This window comes from Myotis daubentonii, chromosome 11 (assembly GCF_963259705.1).
Source record: "Myotis daubentonii chromosome 11, mMyoDau2.1, whole genome shotgun sequence".
In the NCBI taxonomy this organism is placed as follows: Eukaryota; Metazoa; Chordata; class Mammalia; order Chiroptera; family Vespertilionidae; genus Myotis; species Myotis daubentonii.
The window spans coordinates 40,776,837-40,788,549 of NC_081850.1; positions in this window are offsets into that span (position 1 = coordinate 40,776,837).

An 11,713-nucleotide genomic window follows, 5' to 3' on the forward strand; every position below is an offset into this window, starting at 1 on the left:
ACCAGACACTACTGAAGGCAGGTAAAAGGTGCAGCTTTGGGAACAGGTTACAACACCTGCCCATTTAATTTCAACAAATATTTACCAAGTATCTTTTTGTGGGGAATGCATTGTGATTAGAGTATCAGGAACTCTTTAACCTTAATCTTACTTGAAGGGCAGATCTTTCCTGCCCAGAAAACCACAGGGCCTGAGATCTCTAATTTTGAGGTAAGCTTTGCCCTGCCCCTAGAACTCGTCTTGAAAGAATATAATATTCCTGGGAATGGTTGCACGGATAAAAGTCTTTATCAGACCACTTCCCTCTCTTACGGAAGGAAAATGGCTTTGGTGAGAGCACAGGGGCCAAAGAGGCACACCTCAAGACTAGACCTAGAGTTGTGTATTTTGATTACAAAATATCATGCAGGGGAGGATGAGCTGGAACTGTACTTGGGGGTAACAGACAAAAGATGTTTTCTCTTCCTTTCCTTCTTAGGAAGTAGAAGCATAGTTTATTCTTTTCTTGAATATGATTTCTTCCAGCTCTTTGTGAAAACTGTCATTATACAAAGATGTGTATAGACCATGGCTTCAAGCATTGCTAAAACTACTGTCTCATTTTACAATGAATCTCTCCAGAACTCCACTCATATCTGAGTCGCTGAAAGGATAATGGAGCCTAACCTGCTCCCACCCATATGAGTAACTGCAATAAAAACCACTCAGATTTGTTAACAAACATAATTGGATGGTGAAATAAAAATAGCATCTTTTCACATGTTCCATTTTCAAAATTCAGGGTCAATTTGTTGGAACTAAACTTCTTTTGCTCAGTGATATCCCCCCTCCTGGATATCACTGAGCCTTCAGTGTTGCCTTAAGCATGGCTGTGTGAGTCTGCCGGTTGGTTAACTCTTTGCTTTTAATCACTGGAGTTTTTATCAGACACCACATTGTTCATATGCCTATTTAGGTTTTAATAATTTGGAAAATGTGGGCCTTGTGAGTGGTGAGAGATTATATGCTCGGTTGGCAAGCTGGTGTTACAAACGAAGGAGAAAGGCAGTGTCTGACTATGTGAACATGTGACTGTGGGCTAATTTCTGCTCATCTGCCATTCTTATCCAATTAGCAATATTTTCTCACCTCTGATTCTTCTGCTTTTCACATATCCTATCATTGTTTTCTCTTTGTATTCATTATTTAGATATGGCAAATGCCCCTCTTATTTGGTACAATCAGGACACTAATTAGTCATCAAAAGAAAGAGTAGATTAAAACCTCTATAAGGCCGAAACTGGTTTGGCTCAGTGGATAGAGCGTCGGCCTGCGGACTGAAAGGTCCCAGGTTCGATTCCGGTCAAGGGCATCTACCTGGGTTGCGGGCATATCCCCAGTGGGAGATGTACAGGAGGCAGCTGATCGATGTTTCTCTCTCATCGATGTTTCTGACTCTCTATCTCTCTCCCTTCCTCTCTGTAAAAAATCAATAAAATATATTTTAAAAAAAAACCTCTATAAGGTAAGTAATTTTAGTTTAAATACATTTTGCTAAACTTTATGGACCAAAGCCATTTCTTGGAACTGGGTCTGTTGCAGGAGGTTGAGATAACCTTGCATAAATAGTGTTCACAGTGTGTTTCTTTCCTCAAAGTGGAGAGAGAAATTGAAGACACTAAAGGAATCTTTGAGGTAGTCTGAATGTAGACTACTTTGAAATCTTTATGATATTTCCCATATATTTTAACAATTGTATGCACACATTACATAGCAACTTGATGAGATTGAATGTTTGCATAGTACTCAGTTGTTTTTATAGAAATAACTCTCCGTTTCTCCTAATAAATCTACAATTTAAATAACATTTAATTATACCATGTCAGTGAAGTACTAGGTTTATGTAAATGACCAAGGTTTGAAGCAAAGATATTTGACTGTTGGTAAGCAGAGGAAACTGCCCTAAGCTGAACCATAGACATAACTATCAGTAGAACTAATGTTTTTTTTTGTTGTTTGCTGTTTACTATTTTTTTAAAAAAACTTTTAAAAGTCAGATATACCATATTTGGAATACTATTTACATCTCAATAAATAGTTATAAAATGAACAAAAGAAAATAACCATCACTTTGGTCAAAGAATAGAAAAATATCAGCACCCCAAACCCATTTTGTGTATCCTCCCCATCACTATCCCCTTCTTCCTCACCCTAAATGATCTATTTTTACAAAGAAAATTCAGAGATACAAGTTAATCTGGTAAATGAGTTAAGTCATGGGTGAAGGTAAAGAAAGTTTCACAAAGAGTACTCCCCAACCCAGTAAACATAAATAGTAAGTGCAAAATAAGTCGCAATGAGTTAGCATTTTTATGAGTAAAGGGGCACTTTTTCATCCCAACCACAGTACATATTTAATTGTAGAGAAATGGCCCTTATCCTACAGTGTTGGTCAGAGCTTAATAGCACTTGGCAAATTATATCAAAATATAAAAAAATGTTCAAACCCTTAATCCAGGTATTCTACTTCTAGAAATTAATTTTAAAGAAACAATAAAATATGTGTAAATTATCTTTAATATAATGTTATTTACAAAATAGAAAAATACCAAATGATTGATAAATCATGATTTAGAAAAAAAGAGAAGGGAACAAATACTTAAGGACCTGGACCTGGTAAGCTTTTGTGATATATTGTGAGTTATTTTTTTTTTTAAGCAGCTTATAAAACTGTGTGGAGGCATCCTAATAAATTGTGTTCCAAAATCTGCAATTTGGCTTTGACCTCAGCTTTAGCATTTGGAAAGTGAAATAGCTGAATTTTGACTTCAGTGTCATTTTTGGCACCCTGAATTTATCCATGGTCAAAATGCTTCTGTCCCCTCTCTCTATATATGCCTAAACGACCGTTGAACAGCTGACTATTTGACCGGCCGACCAGTAGCTATGACAAGCACTGACCACTGGGGGAAAGAAGCTCAACACAGGAGCTGCCAAGCTGTAATGACTTGGCAGCTGCAGTTCTTGGGTAACGCGCCTGGAACCAGAGAGGAGGGAGCCCGATTCCGGGGTGCGTCATCTGAGAACTGCCCTCTCACAATCCAGGACCCCTCGGGGGATGTCGGAGAGCTGGTTTTGGCCGGATCCCCACAGGCCAGGCCGAGGGACCCCACCAGTGTGCGAATCCATGCACCGGGCCTCTAGTATTTTACATAATTTCCTCAGGCTGAATAATGGCCCCCAAAGATCCCTGGAGCCTATGAACGTTACCTAGTATAGCAAAGGAAAGTTAGCAGCTGTGATTAAATTAAGGAGTTTTTGATGAGAGATTACCCTACATTACCAGGGTGGGCCCTCAAAGCAGTTGTAAGCATCCTCATTAGAGGGAAGGAAAGGAGATTTGACTACAGAAGTAGAAGAAAATATGACCCCTGAAGGCCCTAGTTTTGACCATGGAGGACAAGGCCAGGAGCCAGGGGATACAAAAAAATGCAGCTCTAGAAGCTGGGAAATACAAGGACATGGATTATCTCCTAGACTCTCTGCAGAGAGCAGGCCCTGCCTACCCCTTTGATACTAGCCAGTGAAACTGACTTCACACCTCTGTACAGATTGGTAGTTACAAAACAGTCATGGGGATGAAAAGTACAGCACACAACATCTAGTCAATAATATGAGATAACAATGTGTGGTGCCTGGTAGGGGAACACTCTGTAAAGTATATGATTGCCTAGCCACTATGCTACACACCTGAAAATAATACAAAGTAATATTGAAGGTAAACTGTCACTGAAAAAATAATTTAAAAAAAGAAATCTAAAGAAATCAATATGTGCTTTTAAACCATTACGTTTGTGGTAATTTGCTACAAGAGCCATAAGAACCGAATACACTAATCAACAAAACCACAAGTTCAGAGACGTCAACAAATACATGCTGTCCCTGACCACATATCATTCATTCTGCATGTTCCTCAAGTTTATTGTTAATATCTAAACAACCATGTTCAGGTCAAGGAAAGACTTTGACCAGCGCCTTGGGATAAAACTCCTCAGATACTTGACATCTTGAAAATCTTCCAGTTTCAGTTGCTATATAAATGGATATTTATTCAGTTGCAAAAGTTAACTGCAAAAGGTAATGACATTTGTAAAAGCTATTCATTTTTAAAATAATTATTTTATTTGGACAATATCACCCTTGGTTTGCATTTGCTTGCTTGGATTTGCTCCCATATTTTAAAGTTACACGTACATACCCGGACCTATAACCACAATCCGAATTTATCTTCCTGGCCCCGGCTTTACATTTCAGCTGCTTGTGTACCTAAGCTAAATGGCCCACTTAGTCATGTAGCTGGGCTTGCAAACTTGTATTTGCAAACACATATTTATTTCATGTTCACCATGCAGTGTTATAAAAATTAGAAATATTTACATAAAATTCCAGATTTTTACTTATTAAATATGAGAAGGTCTGAAGAATGGTTTTAGCCTTGCGTGCCTATTGAAATCACATAGGGAGTTAAAAACAAAACAGATTTTGATTCAATAAGGAGTCATTTGAGCCCAGGTATTGATATGCATTTAAAACTAGTCAGGCCCTGACCAGTTTGGCTCAGTGGATAGAGCATTGACCTGCGGACTCAAGGGTCCCAGGTTCGATTCCGGTCAAGGGCATGTACCTTGTTTGCGGGCACATCCCCAGTAGGGGGTATGCTGGAGGCGGCTGATCGATGTTTCTCTCTCATCAATATTTCTGACTCTCTATCCCTCTCCCTTCCTCTCTGTAAAAAATCAATAAAATATATTTTTTAAAAAATAAAACTACTTAATTTTCCCTGGCTGTGTTGGCTCAGTAGATAGAGCGTCAGCCTGTGGACTGAAGGGTCCCAGGTTCTATTCCAGTCAAGGGCATGTACCTTGGTTGCGGGCACAACCCTAGTAGGGGGTGTGCAGGAGGCAGCTGATCGATGTTTCTCACTTATTGATGTTTCTAACTCTCTATCCCTCTTCCTTCCTCTCTGTAAAAAATCAATAAAATACATTAAAAAAAAAAAAAAACTACTCAGGTAATTCTCTCTCCATTTCCTCATGGTATAACCAACCAATGCTGAGTAGTAGAGGTGCTCCAAGTTGGAGCTATGTCCACACCATTTGGAAAGATATTAGATCTGCAAATCCTCAGGACTACTGCACTACATCACAGACCCAACCTATTTTTGTTATTTAGTTCAGCTGGTTTTCACTTAATTAACAACCCAGTCCCTCAGTTTGTATTTTTAGAATCTTAGTGTTTTCTTCATTCTGTTTTAAGTTTGTTCTTCTGCCCTTTTTCTAACTTCTTGATACGTAGATCATTTGATTTTCGATCTATCTTCCTTCATTTAAAGTTCTTTCCCTCCAAGCTAGTCTTTAGCATCATCTACAAGTTTGGATAGAATATTTTCACTTATATTCAATTCAAAATACTTTCTAATTTTCATTGTGATATTTTTCCCTGACTCATGAGTTATTTTGATATGTATATTTAAATTTCTCTATTGGTGGTCAATAAACAACTCACAAATAGTTGTAGTCTACATTAATGTGGCTATATTTTTATGTGCTTACAAATTTAGCTCTGCTATATTTTCCTAGTGAATTGGGCTTTTATTGTTATAAATTGTCCCTGTTTATATGTTTGTTGCCTTAAAGTGTCTTTCGTCTAATAAATTATACCTCCAGTAGCTTCTTTGGGTTGGATTCACATAATATATCTTCTTCCATCTTCTTATTTTCAATCTCTATGTATTTCATGTGGTGTGTCTTTAAATGGCTCATAGTTGGATTTTATTTATTTATTCAGTCTAACAAATTTTGTCTTTTAAGTGGATTATTTACTTTATTGACATGTCATATAATGTATTGGTCAATTTATGTATAAAAATTCTACCATCATATTAAATACTTCATTTGTTATATTGGTTCATTTTTTTCTTTTCTTGCCTTTTAAAATTAATTTTAGATTAATTAAGATTCTAAAATTAAACTAAATTTTAACTGTATGTTGTGTAAATTAATTTTAATTATTTTAAAAATGAATTCTTTATTTTCTCTATCAGCTTGGGAATTATATGTTGTCTTTTTTTTAAATGGTTATTCTAGAAATTATATGGGTTTTTCTTTTTTTTTTCACTTACGGAAGTCTAAAATTAGTACTTTTATGCTTTTTCTCAGCTGATCCAAATACCTTAGCACTTTAAACTCGATTTACATTCCCCCGAATTGTCACTGTTGGTAGATGTTTACTTACATGTTTGTGTGCATGTTAATATTACTGCATATTCGGCTCACCACCCCAGATCCATTTCATTTCTTTGCCTCATGACGTGGGCTCTCTTGCTCTCAGGCTTCTGGTTTGGTTCAACCAATAAGAAAGGTGCTGATAGGAAATTGAAGTGTGAGAGAGAGAAAGGCCAGCATACTTCCTCCCTGGCTTCTTTCATGTCTAAATAGCATTCTGGCAGGGTTTTGGCAGCTGCATCTTTCCTCGATGACTGCAGGCCCTGTTGAGTGTTTCTCACTGCAGTATTGGCTCCTACAACTCAGGTGCTCCCTGGACCCTTCAGGCTTTCGGGAGTGGTAACTGCTCCTCACCTAGGCAGGCTCTGGGCTCTTCAGTACCCTTTGTGGCTTGCCAACACTTCTGTAAAAAGTCCCTTCATTAAATCATCTCAAAATTCCAGACAGGGTGCCTTCTAGTTGTTTTTGTTTTCCTGTGTTTGTTTTTTTGCTGTGACCTGGATGTTATTCCTTTAGAATTTCAGATGCATCATTTTTGGGGAAGGCATTTTCTGTAATTATGTATAATAATGTAGTAAGCACTAGTAAACCACTATGCAAAATGAAATACTTTGAAAATAACCTACATGTGTACTTGTGTTCCTTCCTCCCATTGCTCCTTTTTCTCTATTTTTCATGATTTTGTCAGTCTAGGTTTCATTATGAAAAGTTTCTTCTATCCTAATTTACTAATTCCTCCTTTGACTGTGTCCACGGATTTTAAAAATTGTTTGTAGAAAATACTGGAGACCTATGATAATGTTATGTTCTTCCAAAGAGCAAGCGCATTTGCTATTGCTAGGCTCCTGGGATCTCCAGGTCCTCCAGAACCACTCTGGACCACGGTATTCTGGGATAAAAGAGGCTTTCCTCAAGACTACCCTTCCCTTCTCTGCATGGTTTTGTGTGTGTTTTAATCCCCAGTTGGGGCATGTATAGGAGGTAACTGATCAATGATGTTTCTCACATTGATATGACCTCATTAGTTTTGGATGTTTCTCGGCCTTTATTTCTAGTAGACATGGAATATCTTCTCATTCTAACTTCTGAATTCTTGAACTTCTGTTTTATAATTCCCACATCTTGACTTCTCTCGTGTTGCATCCTAGATGATTTCTTCAAATTTGTACTCTACTTATTCTCAATTCAGCTATTTTAAATCTGCTGTTTAAACATTCATTGAGTTTTTCATTTCAATGACTTTGCTTTTTAGAACTTTCTTTTAAAAATTGTCTTTTGATATTTAGTGCTGATTTTTAAATAAGATTAATAGTCTCAAATCATTATTCAACTAAATAATCCAACAGAATCACAGATATATTATATCTTTATGTATAAATAACAAAAAGAAAGCTTAAAATTTTCCTGGACCATAAAACCTCAAAGTGTTTTGTCAACCCAAATAGTATTACTTGGTCAAAACACATAGAAGTTCATTGAGGCTGCATTTCACAATAGACAGCCGCAATCTCAAAAATTAGAATGTCTTAAAAGACTCATCTGTATCAACAATACTTCCAAGAATGTGTTATGAAACAGAAGAATTATTTATTTTTTATAAAAATCTCCATATTGGAAAGGAAAATCACATTGAGATGTTTTTGTGAATGTTCTCAATTCACTACTTTATCAGAACTTCATTTAAGAGAGGAAATGATATCTGCTCCTCTACTTATCTTTCTGATTTTCTTTTCATTCGCATTTGAGAAGGACTACAGTTTCAAGTCTCAGTGATGGAACACAGACAAAGAGTATAAGCCTGTGTTTATGAAATCTCAAGAAAGAAAAAAATTTTTTTTTTGATACAGCCTAAACTAAGGAGCTATGACCATGCTGTTGCCTCGCCATCCAGTGACTCAGAGGGCAATTTTTTCTATTACGTTCTTCAGTGAGTGTAAGCCATTCCAAACGTGGGAATCTCAGTTCCTACTCCTACATGCAACCTTGACTGCTCCCCTTCTTTGGCTATTAAAAGCTTTGGCTATCAAGGCTGCAAATTCTCAAGGGCAGAGATAGTTTGTTTACCTCTCACTTTTTAGTTTATTCTTTGTTCTTTTGGCTTCTGGAGATTTCTCTTGCTTTCTTGCTGGGCCAAGTATGCATTTGATAACTACTTATTATACTTGTATCTTGTATTTTCAGTTGTGTTTTTAGAAGGAGGATTTCCACATGATCTAGCCTGCTATCATGAGTGAAATGGAAGTATTTTTCCAACAAAAAAGCACAGTCACGTTTTTTCAAAATCTAGATGGTTCATAAGACTGCTAGATATTTATGGTTTGTTCATTTTTAGTTTGCACATACTTTTGAGAAGCTTTTTCTTATAAATGGAAATCTATATCAGAAAATATTTTTACCCTTTTATAGTAATTTTGAAATTAATTATTACTTATATGCATAGAGGTGTATGTGTGTAGAAATATTTTTCTTGCTTTGAAGCTATTTCAGCTTTTCCCTTTTAGAGAAAATCTTGGTCAATTTATGTTAAGGTTACAAAATCATATCAATTTGTTATTGCTCAAATATTGAGTTTTGTACTTGAATGTAGAATCCCAGGTTGAGCCTAAATTCAAGCTAAAATCCAATAGTATATAGGTATTTTCGGATGTGTCTGGAGGACTGATCATATTTGGCCCCTCAGGAGTATTTTTAAAGGAGGGACTAAGATATACCTGGGAATAATGCTCTCAGTCAGTGATGGTGAACCTATTTCATGCGTGTGAGAGGTGACACGCAAACTCATTTTTTTGGTTGATTTTTCTTTGTTAAATGGCATTTAAATATATAAAATAAATATCAAAATATAAATTTCTGTTTTACTATGGTTGCAAATATCAAAAAATTTCTATATGTGACATGGCACCAGAGTTAGGGTTTTTCAAAATGCTGACACGCCGAGCTCAAAAGGTTCGCCATCACTGCTCTAAGTAAAGCTATAACAGACAAGTTAACTTGGGTATATAATACTGCTTTGGTTGTCAGTGATGAGGTTTAAATCTGCCTTTACTATTGAGATTTGCTCCCTATTCATTACTCCCTCTCCCAGACATGGTACTGTGTCTCATTAAAATGATAGAGACAGTAGGCTGAAATTGATTAATGAGAAAGTCATTAATTAATGAAAAGTCATTCTTCCATAGGCATGTAGATATTCTAGGAGTACTCGATTTATCTCTGCTACTCTCATGATATAGATAAATGTAAAGGGGAAGAGAGATATATTCTCCCCAAAGTGGGTTAGAGGCATTAGTGTACATAGAAAATACATTATCAATGGCATTTTTGGACTCCACCCTACTAGCCATGGCAGCAGAGATATAGGGCCCACAGCAATGCCCAAGAGGGTTGCCACTGGCAGCTTAGTGATCACCAAAAAAGAGACTGTGGCCTTGGCTCTAGTATCAGCTTTCTTCTGTTGAAAATAGCTGCCGTGAGGTGCTCTCAGATGTCTATGGAGAGCAAAAGCCCAGGTAAGAACCCTTACTAAAAGGAATGGGTGGAGCAAGGGGAAGCAGATGATGCATAAAGCAGATTGGTGGTTGGTTGCCAGTGCCTGGGGAGAGCAGCAATGGAAAGAAACTGACTAATGGGTAAGGAGTTTTACTTTGGAATGATGGAAATGTGTTGAAATTAGATAGGGTGATGGCTGCCCCATATTATGAATGGACTAAATGCCACTGACCTGTTCACTTTATAGTAAATTTTATGCTATGCAAATTTCACCTTAATAAATTACTCAAAAATATAAAGGGAAGTAAATAGAATCCCTCCTTGTCCACATGTGATAACCCAAGTACTACCCAAAATAATAATTCTTTGATAAGAGCTGTACGCTTTGCAACACCATAGATACGAAAAGCCTGAGAAACGTAGTTTTTATTGCTTTCTAACTGATCCAAGAATGGTTATCCAGGGGAAATGTGAGTTTCATGCCATTTAAAATATTTTGCTACAGTCTCATTTCAGTCTATTGTTTCAGTCTCATTTCTTAGATATTGTGACAACATAAATAATAATTAGCATGTATTGGATAACACTTCAAGAATATTGTAAGAGGGTAACTTTTATATATTTTTCCTGTTGTTTCTGATTATTTTCTGAAAGATAAAGGGCAATTTCTCTCACACTTCCCATCTTTCAAAGAATAGAACAGAGGTAGGTATTAATCCAAAACCTTTTGTAAGTCACCCAGATTAGTTTGGGAAAGGATTTGTACAACATCCTGAGAATCAGGAATTCCTTTCTCTCTGAAGTCAATCTGCTATAGTTTTAAAGCAAGGAATAGCGATTTAGAATGTGGAGTTTAAACATTTAAAAACAAATGGTGTGTGAACATAGGAAATAGTTTCCCTCAGGCAGTAAGTAGTATCATGGTAAGCCTGGACCCAGATTTCAAAACCTCCCTCTAAACCAGCGGTTCTCAACCTGTGGGTCGCGCCCCCTTTGGGGGCCGAACGACCCTTTCACAGGGGTTGCCTAAGATCATCGGAAAACACACATATAATTACATATTGTTTTTGTGATTAATCACTATGCTTTAATTATGTTCAATTTGTAACAATGAAAATACATCCTGCATATCAGATATTTACATTATAATTCATAACAGTAGTAGAATTACAGTTATGAAGTAGCAACGAAAATAATTTTATGGTTGGGGTCACCACAACATGAGGAACTGTATTAAAGGGTCGCGGCATTAGGAAGGTTGAGAACCACTGCTCTAAACTGTTGGGAGATGGTTTTCCCAGAATATAACTTTTCTACTCGAAAAAGCAATGGCACATTTATTTCCCTCACATTCCTGTCATGAATTCCATGGTGGGGCCAAAGTAGGTTTACAGTTGTTGTATGGAAAGTAATAAATAATTAACAAACAATAACACAAGAATAAACTCTGTGCTTTGCTTACTCACAACTGTAAACCTACTTTGGCCACACCCTGTATAATCTTATTACCTTATCTGTAGGCAATTCTAATTGCTTTTTGAAGAAAATGGACTTTAATAGTTAAAAGTCCTAGAAGGGCTTTGGAAAGTTTATTGTGCATTAACTAGTTGATTTTCCATGAGGACATTTTTTCTTCTTCTAAATATGAAGTTAGGTTTTCAATTTAATCCTCAAACTGCAAAATAAAAGCACACAACTAATGCAAAAAAATAGTTTCTTTGGTTTTTAAGCAACACCATGTTCAGAGATTCCACTCTGTTCCTTAGAATTTAATTATTCATTCTTCACCACTTAACCCAAGTATAGCACTCTAATGGAAATTAACATTATATGCATCTATTTTTATTTCAACTATCATTTGAGTGAGGACTGATACTATAGAAATGTTTTTATATGCCTGTCTATATGGGTTGTCATTGATATGTGCATAGACAAATCCTTTCACCCCAGTGCAAAAATAT